Below are 16,543 nucleotides of genomic sequence, written 5' to 3'. Positions count from 1 at the left end.
CTGGAGAATTCCATGGAAAGGGGAGCCTGGTGGTCTACAGTCCATGGAGTTGCAAAGAGTTGAATAGGACAGAGTGACTAACTCTTCCACTTTTCCACCATTAATGAAATACTGTGTGTTTTTACTTCTATTTTTTGGTACTTAGACCAACATTTCCAAATTACTTATTAAAAAGCTCCTTGGGATTAAAAAGAGACTGCACTTACTAGGAAAATCCAAGTAATAATATTGAAATGAGTTTTTTTTTAACTAATTCTGTACTTCAAATTGCAATTATTTTCATATAAATATGCTACCAAGACAAAAGAATTCTGCATAGATTCTATATATTGAACCTATTGAGTAGGCCTGTCATTGAATGTCATTGAATAATATAAATTATTGTGATTCCTGGGCTCACTGGCCACACACCCCTGGTTATACCTTAAAGCACAGTAGAAGAATATAGGATAAGCTAAAGCAATTAATTTCTCTCTCCTAGGAACTTAAAACTAGAACAGAGTAATGCAGTGGACTCTAAGTTTTGGAGTAGAATGACATTTATGTCACACTTCTACGGCTAAGTTTTCATCAGCCTCAATTCAAAAAAATTAACACTATTTCAGCAATGTAGATCCATCATAGAATAGTATGACTCTTTCAAAGTCTGATGTAAAATATTTTTAAAAAATACAAAATGAGAAAATGCACTAAAATTTTAAATAGTTGAGCTTTAAACACTACATTTTATTTAAAATAGAATTATATTGGTATGAATAAAAATTAAGTAGTCATAAACAGAATTAAACGTATATTTTACAGACATTATTTTTGATCCTGTTCAGATTTTTGTGTACTTACTAAGGAGCTATAACGCTAATGCTATTTTGAAACTTACAAATATCTTAAATTCTCCATGGTCTCTGTGCTAATCCTGATAAAAAAGCTATTTAACATAGAGACCATATTAATATGTCGCAAGGAAATCAGGTCCATGCACAGCACATTGTTACCTCCTAAATGAGACAAATAGCACATAGTATTTCTAGTTTATTTACAGTTGTTTCTTTAAAAAAATAATTTTATCAAAAAGGTATGTTTTTTATCATATGTATTTTCAAGTCGCATCTTTTCCTAGGTTCATATACGGTAGTTTTATCAATTATTTGGGCATGATGTATCCTCTACAATGAGGCTTATTATGCAACAAGTAGAATTACATTTGTCTATCTCTAAAATGCTTTACCTCGGAGAATGCAATGGCACCCCATTCCAGTACTCTTGCCTGGAAAATCTATGGATGGAAGAGCTTGGTGGGTTGCAGTCCATGGGGTCGCTAAGAGTCGGACACGACTGAACGACTTCAATTTCACTTTTCACTTTCACGCATTGGAGAAGGAAATGGCAACCCACTGCAGTATTCTTGCCTGGAGAATCCCAAGGGGGAGGGAACCTGGTGGGCTGCCGTCTATGGGGTCGCACAGAGTAGGAAACGACTGAAGCGACTTAGCAGCAGCAGCAGCAAAATGCTTTACCTAGTACTTTTCCTCTATATATTCCACCGTTCCAATATATAGATGACATATGACAACTTGTTTTGGTGTGCTGTGCTTAGTCTCTCAGTTGTGTCTGACTCTTTGCGACCTCATGAACTTAGCCTGCCAGTCATCTCTGTCCATGGGGATTCTTCAGGCAAAAATACTAGAGTGGGTTGCCATGCCCTCCTCCAGGAAATCTTCCCAACCCAGGGATTGAAGCCAGGTTTCCCATATTGTGGGTGGATTCTTTATCATCTGAATCACCACAAAAGCCCTTATTTTTCCTGTATATACTCCACCATTCAAATATATAGATGATATATAACAACTTGCTCCTTAAGGGCAAAATCCATGTTTTATTTATTTTAGTAGTTCTAGTGTCCAGCACAATTCCTGGGACACAGCACTATTTTACTAATATTCACAGAATAGAACTGAAATTGTGATTCGGAAATCTTTTTTAAATATAAGCTTGGTAGGTGATCCATGGGATTTCGAAGAGTCAGACACAACTGAGTGACTAAGCACGCAGCACAGCGCATGCTTAGATATTTACCTATTAAGAACATTTACCTAGCAGTCTTCTTTCCTAAGGACTATTGATTCTCAAAACTGAGGATCTGAAATATCACAAAAGACATCAAGGCAATTACCGAGAAAGTGGTTGGTCACTGTTTAAATTTTATAAAGTGTTTTGGGAGATGGAAATAGATGGCACAATGGTGATGGCTTTCCACCCAGTCTAGCTCTAGGCATCATCCCACTTCTACCGTCAAGACGTAAAAAGTGGTATTCCCCAGATGGTTTGCTATGTGCTGACTCGGTATGTCTTACCAAGATTATATACATATATACATCTCTCGGAGAAGGCAATGGCAAGCCACTCCAGTACTCTTGCCTAGAAAATCCCATGGATGGAGGAGCCTGGTAGGCTGCAGTCAGCAGTCCGTGGGGTCACTAAGGGTCGGACACGACTGAGCAACTTCACTTTCACTTTTCACTTTCACAGATTGGAGAAGGAAATGACAACCCACTCCAGTGTTCTTGCCTGGAGAATCCCAGGGATGGGGGAGCCTGGTGGGCTTCTGTCTATGGGGTCACACAGAGTCGGACACGACTGAAGTGACTTAGCAGCATATATATATATATATAATATGTTCCCAGAAGCATACATGATTAGTAGAGAAAAGATATCAGATTTTAATCAGGTCAAGGTATCATTCAAGTAGCTCTGTTCAACACAGAATAGACTCCTCAAAAATCAATGAGCTACAATAAATACAAAACCACCCAGTACAGTGCGTATCACACAGTAGATAGTCATCAGATATTTACTGAATGAAAGATTAAATAAATCTACAAGTTAATCATCAGAAAGTAGATTAAAATAGTTCAGTGTTGTAGAAATAACTTTTCTCTTTTTGAGTTATTTTTTTAATTTATATTTTTTTAAATTATGAAACTATGATAACACATTTACAGGGGACTTGGAAAATACAGAAAAAGGTAGCACATAGTTTCATTTTTATGAGGTTTTGCTAAAAAAAAAAGTGAACAACAACGTGCAATAACTAAAAGGACTTAATTTAGAAATTTGGTTATTTTCACAGAGGCACTTGATTTATTTGCAGTAAATTTTTCTTTATTTTAAAATAAAATCATTACAGAGAATTCCCTGACTGTCCAGTGGTTAGGACTCTGTGCTTTCACTACTGAGGGTGTGGATTCAATCCCTGGCCTGGGAATTAAGATACCATAAGCTGTGAAGAGTGGTCAAAAATAAAAGTATCGTAAAAATTAGTAATATTAAGTTCAGTTCAGTTCAGTTGCTCAGTCGTGTCCGACGCTTTGCTACCCCATGAATCGCAGTGTGCCAGGCCTCCCTGTCCATCACCACCTCCCGGAGTTTACCCAAACTCATGTCCATCGAGTTGGTGATGCCATCCAGCCATCTCATTCTCTGTCATTTCCTTGTCCTCCTGCCCCCAATCCCTCCCAGCATCAGGGTCTTTTCCAGTGAGTCAACTCTTCACATGAGGTAGCCAAAGTATTGGAGTTTCAGCTTCAGCATCAGTCCTTCCAATGAACACCCAGGACTGATCTCCTTTAGGATGGACTGGTTGCATCTCCTTACAGTCCAACAACACCACAGTTCAAAAGCATCAATTCTTCAGCTTTCTTCACAGTCCAACTCTCACATCCATAATGACCACTGGAAAAACCATAGCCTTGACTAGACGGACCTTGGTTGGCAAAGTAATGTCTCTGCTTTTTAATATGCTATCTAGGTTGGTCACCACTTTCCTTCCAAGGAGTAAGTGTCCTTTAATTTCATGGTTGCAATCACCATCTGCAGTGATTTTGGAAACCCCAAAAATAAAGTCTGACACTGTTTCCAGCTTCCCCATTTATTTCCAATGAAGTGATGGGACAGGATGCCATGATCTTAGTTTTCTGAATGTTGAGCTTTAAGCCAACTCTTTCACACTCCTCTTATACTTTCATCTAGAGACTTTTTAGTTCCTCTTCACTTTCTGCCATAAGGGTGGTGTCATCTGCATATCTGAGGTTATTGATATTTCTACTGGCAATCTTGATTCCAGCTTGTGCTTCTTCCGGCCCAGCATTTCTCATGATGTACTCTGCATATAAGTTAAATAAGCAGGGTGACAATATACAGACTTGATGTATTCCTTTTCCTATTTGGAACCAGTCTGTTCCATTTCCAGTTCTAACTGTTGCTTCCTGACCTGCATATAGGTTTCTCAAGAGGCACGTCAGGTGGTCTGGTATTCCCATCTCTTTCAGAATTTTTCACAGAGGAACCTAATTTATCTAAAATGTAATAATAAGTATGAAAATTATGCTGAATTCTAAAATGCTCAAATTAAAATTTGCTGAACACTTTCAGATACATAATTTTGGCTTTAAATGTCAAAAATCTTGATACAGATATCACAAAATGAATACAATGTATAGTGTACAGTTGCAAGGGGATCCAACTAGTCCATCCTAAACAATATCAGTCCTGGGTGTTCATTGAAAGGATTGATGTTGAAGCTGAAACTCCAATACTTTGGCCAGCTGGTGTGGAGAGCTGACTCATTTGAAAAGATCCTGATGCTGGGAAAGATTGAGGGCAGGAGGAGAAGGGGACAACAGAGGATGAGATGGTTGGATGGTATCACCAACTCAACAGGCATGAGTTTGGGTAAACTGCCGGAGTTGGTTATGGACAGGGAGGCCTGGAGTGCTATGATTCATGGGGTCACAAAGGGTCGGACACGACTGAGCAACTGAACTGAACTGATAGTGTACATGATTGTCTTTATGATTTTCTTAACATTGCTGAGACTTTAGTATAGAGAGATGAAGATAGTAATCATATATAACTGAAATGGTGTTTATGCTTAGTGACAATTTATAGTGATGGCTTTATTAGTAGTAGATGAAGTGAAAGCAAGTTATTTCTTTAAAAAATCTCATAACATACACTTTAACATATATGTTAAATCTGAGGAATATAGCATTGAAAAAAGTAATATGTTTTGCAAGGGTACTGCATTATTGCAACCTAATTCTCTCAAAAAGAAGCAATTCAATGAAAAGTACTTGTGAACATAGAGTAGCACACGTTTTTGATGGAAATTATCTTTACTGAAAATTGGAGAGGGAGAAATATCTATTTGTATGTGGTAAATTGTGCTGGCTATTTTCTGCTTATCATTTCAGATCCATTACTTATTCTGCTCTTTGCTCTGGGAGACTAAACTACCTAGGATTCCTTGACCTGTGTTTTCCAATTGGGCTCAGCCCATGGAAGTGAGATAAAAGGGTAGGAGGAAAGAGAAGTCAATTTATGTATTTCCACACATCCCTCCTGCTAAACAGTCTCAGCTTCTAACCATAAGCCTTTTTTCCAAAATTTAGCTTTAGTTCTCTCTGTTACCCTTTCAGACCCAAGGGTAGGATGGTTTCCCACTGTTGCTAGTTCCTGGGTATCATCTTGATGAGTTTCCTTAATTATGGCTGAACATCTGTAAGCAGTGTGTTCCATACTTCATTAACTCAAGTGTATCATTTATTTCCTAGTGGGAAGTGGATTCCTACTAACTTAATATGTATGCATTTGCTAGCACATCTGCTAATACAAATAAAATGATTAAATATGAGATAAGGTGTGTTCATGTATGGATGTGAGAGTTGGACTGTGAAGAAAGCTGATCACCGAAGAATTGATGCTTTTGAACTGTGGTGCTGGAGAAGACTCTTGAGAGTCCCTTGGACTGCAGGGATATCCAACCAGTCGATTCTAAAGGAGATCAATACTGGGTGTTCATTGGAAGGACTGATGCTAAAGCTGAAACTCCAATACTTTGGCCACCTCACGCGACGAGTTGACTCAGTGGAAAAGAGTCTGATGCTACGAGGGATTGGGGGTGGGAGGAGACGGGGACAACAGAGAATGAGATGGCTGGATGGCATCACCGACTCGAGGGACATTAGTTTGAGTGAATTTCGGGAGTTGGTGATGGACAGGGAGGCCTGGCGTGCTGTGATTCATGGGGTTGCAAAGAGTCGGACAAGACTGAGAGATTGAACTGAACTGAACTGAAGGCATGTTCAGATCTATCATTGAGATGATGACTTTGGAGTAAAGACCTAAAAGAAGTGATAATTTCCATAAGAAAAGTAAAAAAATGATAAAATTCAAAAAGCAATAAAATGAAGTCCTCATAGAATGATATATCATGAAGTGAATTAGGCTTCACTTAAAAAAGTTCATATCTTACCATCATTTTGTTGCTTACTACTGCTGCTGCTGCTGCTGCTAAGTCACTTCAGTCGTGTCCGACTCTGTGTAACCCCACAGACGGCAGTCCACCAGGCCCCCCGTCCCTGGGATTCTCCAGGCAAGAACACTGGAGTGGGTTGCCATTTCCTTCTCCAATGTGTGAAAGCTTACTACTAGAGTCATTCAAATCTGCAAACCTCAGTTTCTTTATATACAAAATGGGAATATTGACCATATAGGTCGTTGTAGATCCAAGGAGAAAAGTTAACTATGCTGAAGTTATTTAAAAGTTGCCTTGTGCAACTGTAAGTTGTCATCACTGATTTCATGTCTTTATTGTAACTTATGCATCATATTTGATTTTATTTATGAAAGCAAAAGGAAGGGTAAAATTGACCACTTAAATATCTGCTTTACAGAGTTAATATTTGCTATATTCAAGGCTATCATATTGATTGAAACTAGTTGTAGGGAAAGACACTCAGATGGCACTGGTTGGCATGGAGCCAGGAGAACTTGTATCATTATTTTAGGTTCATCTCATTTTTATGCTCTTTATTACTGCTTGTTCTAGGATATCTTATTCATGTTTCTCCTCTCCCATCATCCCCAGTATTAATGTAAAATTATCAGCAGAATAATTAGAAAATTAACACCAGCATATTTTTGACTATACCCTTAATAAAATTTATTTTCACTTATTCAGGAATAAATTTTCCTTCAAGATATTTTTGAGAATCATTGAAGTATACTTCAAAAAAGCAAAACTACTATAAAAAGAAATATCACAAAAAGTTATGCATTTTACATTTTTATATAAAAACACACACAAGCACACAGAGATATATGTCTGTTAAATGCATATACTATGCACTCCTGGAGATGTTTGTACAAAATATTTCTTGTCAATAATAAAATGGAATTGAAATGTTCTTTCCTGAACATTAAGTAATCAGATTGTACTACTTCAATTGTTTTTTTTCCACACCTGCAGAGAAACAGACACAATGATCTAATTGATTTTTTTTATTTCTATTGCCAGATATCACAGAGTATTAATGTAATGTTTCAGTGAACTCAGCTCCCTACTCTCCCTGTGCTATGCTTAGTCCCACATTTGTTTCTTATTCTTTGCAAGCCCATGGACTGTAGCCCTCCAGGTACCTTGGTCCATGGGGATTCTCCAGGCAAGAATACAGAGTGGGTTGCCATGCCTTCCTGCAGGGTATCTTCCAAGTCCAGGGACTGAACCCAGTTCTCCCCCATTGCAGGTGGATTCTCTATCATCTGAGCCACCAGGGAAGCCCAAGAATACTGCAGTGGGGAGCCTATCCTTTCTCCAGGGTATCTTCCCTACCCAGGAATCGAACTGGGGTCTTCTGCATTGCAGGTGAATTCTTGACCAGCTAAGCTACTAGGGAAGTACCCTCTGTATCCCTATACCTACTCTGTTCCAAATGCTTACATACTGTTTATAACAGAACAGTAAACTTTGTATAAAAAGAAACAGAGGAGGGCCAGAATATGTGACAACATTTGATCTAAGTCCCTCTGACCCATAAGGACCTATAAATTTTCCTCTTGATTTTTATTTTTATTTAAATTTTCAGGCTCTTAACTGTTACAGAAAAAAATCTTCATATAAAAAACTATGCAGAAATGAAATGCAATTGTAATTAAATATCTACTTCACAGGTTAATGATTTCTGGTTTTCACGTGCAAACAAAGTAGATGGAGAAAATATTAAAGATGCATTTCTGATCCAAAGACCAGTACATCTAATTTGGTGGCAGTGCTGATAAACCCCTCTTATTTCTCTGATGGTTGGTGTCAGAAGCAGAATTAGAAGTCAAATCTGACTCCCTGTCTCCTGTGTTACAATGTCCCCATTCAGTTCAGTTCAGTCACTCAGTTATGTCTGACTCTTTGCGACCCCATGAACCGCAGCACGGCAGGCCTCCTTGTCTATCACCAACTCCCAGAGTTTACTCAAACTCATATCCATTGAGTCGGTGATGCCATACAACCATCTCATCCTCTGTCGTACCCTTCTCCTCCTGCCTTCAATCCTTCCCAACATCGGGGTCTTTTCAAATGAGTCAGCTCTCCATATCAGGTAGCCAAAATACTGGAGTTTCAGCTTTAACATCAGTCCTTCCAATGAACACCCAGGACCAATTTCCCTTAGGATGGACTGGTTGGACCTCCTTGCAGTCCAAGAGAGTCTCAAGAGTCTTCTACAACACCACAGTTCAAAACATCAATTCTTTGGCACTCAACCCTGTTTATAGTTCAACTCTCACATTCATACATGACCCCTGGTAAAACCATAGCCTTGACTAGACAGACCTTTGTTGGCAAAGTAATGTCTCTGTTTTTTAATATGCTGTCTAGGTTAGTCATAACTTTCCTTCCAAGGAGTAAGTGTCTTTTAATTTCATGGCTGCAATCACCATCTGCTGTAATTTTGGAGCCCAAAAAACTAAAGTCAGCTACTGTTTTCCCCATCTATTTGCTACGAAGTGATGGGACCAGATGCCATGATCTTAGTTTTCTGAATGTTGAGCTTTAAGACAACTTTTTCACTCTCCTCTTTCTCTTTCATCAAGAGGCTTTTTAGTTCTTCTTCACTTTCTGCCATAAGGGTGGTGTCATCGGCATATCTGAGGTTATTGATATTTCTCCCGGCAATCTTGATTCCAGCTCATGCTTCCTCCAGCCCAGGGTTCCTCATGATGTACTCTGCTGCTGCTGCTGCTGCTGCTGCTGCTGCTAAGTCACTTCAGTCGTGTCCGACTCTGTGCGACCCCATAGACGGCCTCCTACCAGGCTCCCCCGTCCCTGGGATTCTCCAGGCAAGCACACTGGAGTGGGTAAGCAGAGTGACAATATACAGCCTTGACGTACTCCTTTTCCTATTTAGAACCAGTCTGTTGTTCCATGTCCAGTTCTAACTGTTGCTTCCTGACCTGCATACAGGTTTCTCAAGAGGCAGGTCAGGTGGTCTGTATTCCCATCTCTTTTATTTTAATGTCCCCATTAAATCTGTGCAATTTGAACAGCAAAATTTCATCTACTTAATATTTGATTCATTTTTATGATGACTTGGGGTTTTCTTAGTTGAAAAAAAAGCATATTCTGCAGCCAAGGGTGGACTTTGGCAAGATCTATTTTGGCATCTAAAGACTGAATCATTGTCTAGAGTTGAGCTTTCCAAAATAGTAAATACACATGTTTTTTCAATGCTTGAAACACAACTTGTGTGACTAAAAAAAGCCAAAAGTTTAATTATTTTAAAATTAACAAGTATCCACACGTGACACTGGCTACAGATTGTTCTGTACAGATATAGAACACTGCCATCATTGCATAAAGTGCTGCTGGGCAGTGCTGATGATACTGCATCCCTCGGTCTTACTGTATGTACATCTTCAACAGTTGAGAGTAACTGCTGTTCTTAACTAAAAGGCAACTGCTAAGATCAATGACAGAAGCCACTTGGGTTATACTTAAAGTGACCTGGTGCTGAGATACCTTTGTTCTCAGGGTCATTCTAGTTAAAACTAACAGAGGCTACACCTGGATATATATTCCTTGATTACCAGTCATTAACAGAATGTCTGTGGACAAATTTTCCTTGAATGTTTGACTCAATTTCTCCAGTTATAAATGAAATATTAACATATCACATAATAAATGTTCTCAAAGTAGCAAAAGCCTGAGATCACTGCCCTCTTTATTTTACCTGAATAAGATATATTATAATATTAGCTTCACTTTAGCCAATTACCCCCGGACATTTATCTCCCTCGTGAAGAAAGTCCTGAATATTCACATTCAACCACCTTGAGAAAAACTAAGAAAAGGAGTTCAGCTTAATTCTCCTTTAGCAGATTCTCAATTGCCCACTCACAGCATGCTTTTCTTTAGCTAATAATTCCAAGTAAACAACATAGGGTTTTCTAGTTTTAAGTGAACCAATGGGTCACTGTCTTGAGATCCTTGTGCAAACCCCAAAGCCAGAAAAGTCAGAGACCTGTGTAGCAGGAAAGGCTACTCAGAATGCCCTTTGGGTCTTATAGTGGCAACAGCAATATCAATGAGAAGCACATGTGCTGTTGTTCTGACTAACTTGCCCGTTTCTTCCCTTCCTCTTTCGCTCCCTCTGTCCCTTTCCTCCTTCCTTCTCATTACTCCATGTCAGTACAGAAATTAAAGCTCAGGGATACAGAACTCTGGTGAGAACTGACTTGCTAAACCCAACACTTCTCAACCTCAGCTGTATTTTATAAGCATTTGAGACACAATTAAAACTCCATGATACTGCATATGCGTGAAATACTCTGTTTGGAAAGCTGGTGAGAACAACTGGCAACAAAATATGAGACAGAAATAAGAACAGAACTATGGATAAAGCCATTAACAGTGGCAGCCACCTGTAGAAGCTGGTGCAATCAGTGACACAGACAACCTTTCATTTTCTCTATTGTTCTCCTGAGCAGTTGTCACTTGCACAAGACATATGGGTTACTCTAGTCACGCTAACCCATGCTTACCTTCTACACTTAGACTGGTAAAATTTAGCACATTTGTCTGCAAACAAAAGGATAGTATGTGGAAACTGTGATATGAAATCTTCAAAAAACACTTTTATTTTCAAACCCTTGCATTTGAAGGACATCACTATCAAGGATCCCTTCCACTACAATATCAACAAGGAACTGAATCAAGGACTTGTGAAGGAACAGGAATGTTAGTTTGTCATTCATGAAAGGTTGCTTTATTCAATACTTTCTGCTATTCTGTTGCAACTGATGGTAGACCCACAACAGAAATAGAAAAAGTCTAATAACATAAATAGAAACCTATTATACTGCACACATACACACATACATAAAGGCAAACACAGAAGCTTTTTTCAGCATAAATCTAATTTGTTAAGCAAATACAAAAGAAAAATAAGAATACTTCGACAATTCATATGATCAGGTATATTTTGTAGCAGTGTAAAGATATAAGAATATTGCTAAATATCCTAGATATAACATGATGAGTTTTTATCATCAGGACTATCCTTCAGAAAAAAAGGAGCTTCCTGGAAACAAAGTCTTTGCAAATCTTGTATTACAAGTTGCTCTCTATTTTCCACAGGAAACTTGCATTATATTGAAATGCTCTATATCAATGCTTATTTTAGATAATCTACAGAGAATATTTTATAGAATCATTAAAAGAGGAGGCAATGACATTTCATATAGATTTTGGTTTTGTGCCTGAGGATTTGACCTTGCAATTGTAGATGTCACTGTAAACATGACTCTCAAAGATCTTAAAAAGCAGTACAATAAGTTGTTACATAGTGGAAATCATTATTATAATCCTGCAGGATGAATGCACAACAAAAAACTGTCCTAGTGTTACAAAAATGCAGTTGATTGAAACTTACGTCTCATTGACAGTATCTTATACTTTTTAAAAAGTACTGCTAAGCAAGATTATTTCATTAAATACGGAGGTGTAAAAAAGAAATATTGCTAAATTAATATATTTTCATACTAGTTTAAATATGTTATTGTTGCTGTTTAGTCATTAAGTTGTGTCTGATTCTTTTGTGACCCCATGGACTGTAATCCACCAGGCTCCTCTCTCCATGAGACTTCCCAGGCAAGAATACTGGAGTGGGTTGCCATTTCCTTCTCCAGAGAATTTTTCCGACCCAGGCACCAACATGCATCTTCTGCACTGACAGGTGGATTCTTTACCGTTGAGCCACCAGGAAAATCCAGTTAAAATATGTACATATAATCAAGTTGATAAATTAAATAGTGTACGTTTAATTGTTCCATGAGCATCCCTAACAGTCTCTTTTCTCCCAAAACATTTTCTTTTGTGTTACATCATTGGGCAAATGAGAGGTTTCATTAAAACTGGAGTCTTTTTATATTTGGGCACATATATCTGAAATATTTATTTACAAATACTTGTAATCAATTACTGCCATGAGCACAAAGAAGTGGTTAAATGTTTGTATATGTCTGGTTACTTATGTATTTGAATTTTTAACTAGTAGAACTTGTCTGGAAAGCAACATAGATCACTTGATTAAAAACAACAAAAAATTCCTTTAAACACCACCATGAAGGATTGAGGTAAACACTAGAACTTTCTTTTCATGTATATATATAGATGTTCCTTTTCCATCCACAAAGCACTAGGAATTTATGATCAAACCATAAAGCTTACATAATATTAGTATGATAAAACTTAAATATATTTTTGCTAGAAAAACTGAAATCAAAATAAATCTTTAAGTTTTATTTTCTATTTATACAGCTTTTATTTCCATTGAATATAGCTGAAGTATAAACTAAATTATGTGGATTATACTTGTGACATTTTGAAACCATTAATCCATAAAATTAACTGTTAATTCTTGAATTACATATTTTTTAAAAGGCTTAAAAATATCAAATTAGATATTCCTTAGCTATTTCTCAAGTTGTTAAAAAAAACTCCCTTTACAGTCTCATAAATCAGGATTAAAATTTTTCACAATGGAATAAAAAAAACTTAATCAGAAAAATTAAGTAATCATAATAATAATAAGGATTCAAATTATATTATTATTGCTATATTAACTGTTTAGCAAATGGATGTTTTAAAATCCATTTCCAGACATTTGAAGATATTCCTAAATACTAAAAAAAAAAAAAGAAAACTCTGTGACTGGAAGTCTCTGTTAAAAATGAATGATTACAAATCAAACACTCAAATCAAAACATAAGTATGTCATCACATTATTGTCTTTAAGTCTAGTCAATATTTAAGTCACAATATTTGTCATGATGCTGTCTTTAAATCTCACATAGCTGTGAGAACTTTAACCCCTCCCTCCCACATGCCTCTAGGAAAATGGCCCTTAGTGATAACTGTTCTGACAGCAAAATAGAAACCCTTTATAAATATTAAAGTTCTACAGAAATGATAGCATTCCTAACTCTTTCTCATAGTTAAGTTTATGTGTCAACTCATTAGGCCACAATACCCAGATGTCTGGTCAAATACCTATCTGGATATTGCTGTTGAAGGTATTTTTAGATGAGATTATATTGCAATCAGTAGACTTTGAGTAAAGCACATCACCCTGCAAAATATAGGTGGGCCTCATTCAATCAGTATAAGGCCTTCAGAGTAAAATAAAAACAAAACAAAACAACAACAACAAAAAAACAACTGAGGTTCCCTGAAGAAGAGATTTTCCTCCAGACTGCCTTCAGACTTGAGCTGCAATGTAACTCTTCCCTGAGTCTCCAGTCTACTGTCCTACCATGCAGATTTCAGACTTGCCAGCTTCAACAATCACTTGAGCCAATTTGTAAATATTAATCTCATTCTTTCCCTCTCTTTCTGTAGATGTTTATGTATTATCTATTTTAGCTAACCAGCTATCTAGAGAGAGAGAGAAAGAGAACATGTGTCTCCTGTCAATGTACTCTAAAATATATTTTGTTCATGTGCTTGTTTAATTGTCTGGTTTCCACACTAGACTGTATATCCTCTATGGGCAGGGATTTTATTTGTCTGTTCTCTAACTCTCATGCTTGTACAAAGAAACTCTCAAAATATATTTGTTGAATTAGTTAATTAGATTTTTAACTAATCCTTCATATACTAATGGCTTCCCTGGTGACTCAGAAGTTAAAGCGTCTGCCTGCAATGCGGGAGACCTGGGTTCAATCCCTGGGTTGGGAAGATCCTCTGGAGAAGGAAATGGCAACCCACTCCAGTGTTCTTGCCTGGAGAATCCCATGGACGGAGGAGGCTGGTGAGCTACAGTCCACGGGGTCGCAAAGAGTTGGACACGAGACTTCACTTCACTTCATATACTAAAGGTTAAAATTGAGTATTTGATTTTAAATTTAAAGTACATCAGAGAGGGAAAAGTATAGAAATGCACAAAATATAGTGAATTTATATTTTAGGTGAAATGGGCACATTTATTGAACTAATTTGACGACACTTCAATTATTAGATCCGATTTCAAATTATTTCACTATTATCTATATACATACATAAGGAATAAAGATATTAAGATGATGCTGAATATTTAGGATATAATTATAGATATTGATGCTTTTTAACTGTGGTGCTGGAGAAGACTCTTGAGAGTCCCTTGGACTGCAAGGAAATCCAACCAGTCCATTCTAAAGGAGATCAGTCCTGGGTGTTCACTGGAAGGACTGATACTAAAAATGAAACTCCAATACTTTGGCCACCTCATGCAACGAGTTGACTCACTGGAAAAGACTCTGATGATGGGAGGGATTGGGGGCGGGAGGAGACGGGGATGACATAGAATGAGATGGCTGGATGTCATCACCAGCTCGATGGACATGAGTTTGAGTGAACTCCGGGAGTTGGTGATGGACAGGGAGGCCTGGCGTGCTGTGATTCATGGGGTCGCAAAGAGTCAGACACGACTGAGCGACTGAACTGAACTGAACTGAACTGATATCTTATATAATTTATCTAAAGCAATAGATCCATATTTTCATTACAGTTCCTGAACTAATTTTCTCCCAGTGTTTATAACAGTGGACAACTGCTTAGACATTCAGTATGTGTTTTTAGTTGTTTGCTAGAATTATAAAATGTAATGTGATTTAGTTCTCTAAAAACACTTAATCAAAATCTATCACCCAATTAGAAAGCCCAGTTAAGTTCAACTCAGTGTGTAAATACAGCTTCTTAATTTCAGTTTATTTTAGAAACATGGAGTAACTTAAACTTATTATTGAATAATACTTTTACAATTCTTAGTTTTAAAATCAATTCATGAAAATAAAATCAAAAAACTTTCCAAAGTTACATAGTATCTTCTAAATATTTTAATTAGTTAATAAAATTAACACATCCTATTGCCAGGAGTGAGGAAAAAATTATTCAATCTATACAAAAGGCATCTAAAAGAGAACAAAAGCATGTGGTATCTGGAGAGAAAATAATTGTTAGGAGAAGATATAAAAGTATTTTTGAAACAGAATTAGAACTGTTTATTATATTAAAAAGTTGACATAGGTTATCTTTAGTGTTTATGACTTGCAAACTAAAGTATTTAATATTTAACATGTTTAAATACAAGCAGCAGCAGTTTGGTAATCAAAAGGGATAATTTGAATCATCTCAGAAAAATAAATTCATTATAATTAGGATATTTTAGAATACGATTAAAACATTTAAAAGAAAATGTATTCACCTTTCTTGTCATCAAAGTACAGAGTCTGTTGAGCTGGATTTGACCACTGGAGGGAGGTGTTATCATTTTGATCAACCCTGCAGGTCAAAATTGCTGTTCCGCCTTCAACAACCGTTACATTCTGTGTGAGTGGAAACTGCCCTTGGCTGCCTAAAAAGGGATTAAAGAAAAGGTTGATTAAATGAAACTTATAAAATGATTAACTTTCCAAGAGTTACATGGACTAAACTTCTCATTCCAAGTAAAAATTAAACCAACCAAACAATAACAGCAAAACTATACACTAGAAAAAAGGCAAAGATAATTGAAAAGCTTTAATTAGAGGACAACAGTGAGATATACTATGAGGATTTCTTTACATTCTCACATGCTCCAGAAAACCTTCTTCTCTTCCTAGGCACACATAAAGATGTATATTAAAATAGTAACGTGATTATCATTAATTTCCCTTGGCCTTGCATTAACTATATGGTGCTAGACCTGGCTATTTTTGAAGATAATAATTCTGGATGAATATAACTCTAAAGTAGCAGAAGAAATATATTAAATACTTCCCTTGTAGCTTTTATAGTTCTGAATAAAGTGTATAAAAGATGGATATTAGAATGTTAGATTCAATTTCTGATAGAAAAAATTAAAAAAAGAAGAATCCTCTTACACCAGGGTTTCTTGTAGACTTAGCTGGTTTTAGAAATACAAAATGTGTTGGAGAAAACAATGTAAGCATTCTTAAAAAAGTGTTCATCTTATAAAATATCCACCAAATCTTAAAGTGATTTATATATCCCTTTTGCAATCAAGGAAAAAATATCTATAAATGATCATTGGCAATTTGGATATTATTAGAATGTATTCAAGTTTTCTATCTTCCTAAGTGTCATGCTAATTTATTATTTAGTATTAATTCATGTAATAACATTTCTTTGTAAAAGCACTTCTAATAGTTAAGAATCATGCACATAGAAACATAGTAT

General features: G+C 36.7%; 1 protein-coding gene across 1 annotated transcript in view; it reads right to left on the bottom strand.

Moving 5' to 3' along the window:
• The window catches only part of CADM2 (cell adhesion molecule 2), a 302,491-nt gene extending 286,801 nt beyond the window's left edge, over positions 1-15,690 (bottom strand). The window contains exon 1 of the mRNA XM_088836187.1: positions 15,570-15,690. The gene's annotated coding sequence lies outside the window, so the exon portion shown is untranslated. The remainder of the gene's footprint in view (positions 1-15,569) is intronic.
• Positions 15,691-16,543: the final 853 nt, after the last annotated feature.

The sequence above is a fragment of the Moschus berezovskii genome, chromosome 1 (genome assembly GCF_049115385.1).
Source record: "Moschus berezovskii isolate FMDL1 chromosome 1, NW_MosBer_1.0, whole genome shotgun sequence".
Lineage (NCBI taxonomy): Eukaryota > Metazoa > Chordata > Mammalia > Artiodactyla > Moschidae > Moschus > Moschus berezovskii.
This window is presented reverse-complemented; position numbering and strand designations above follow the sequence as displayed.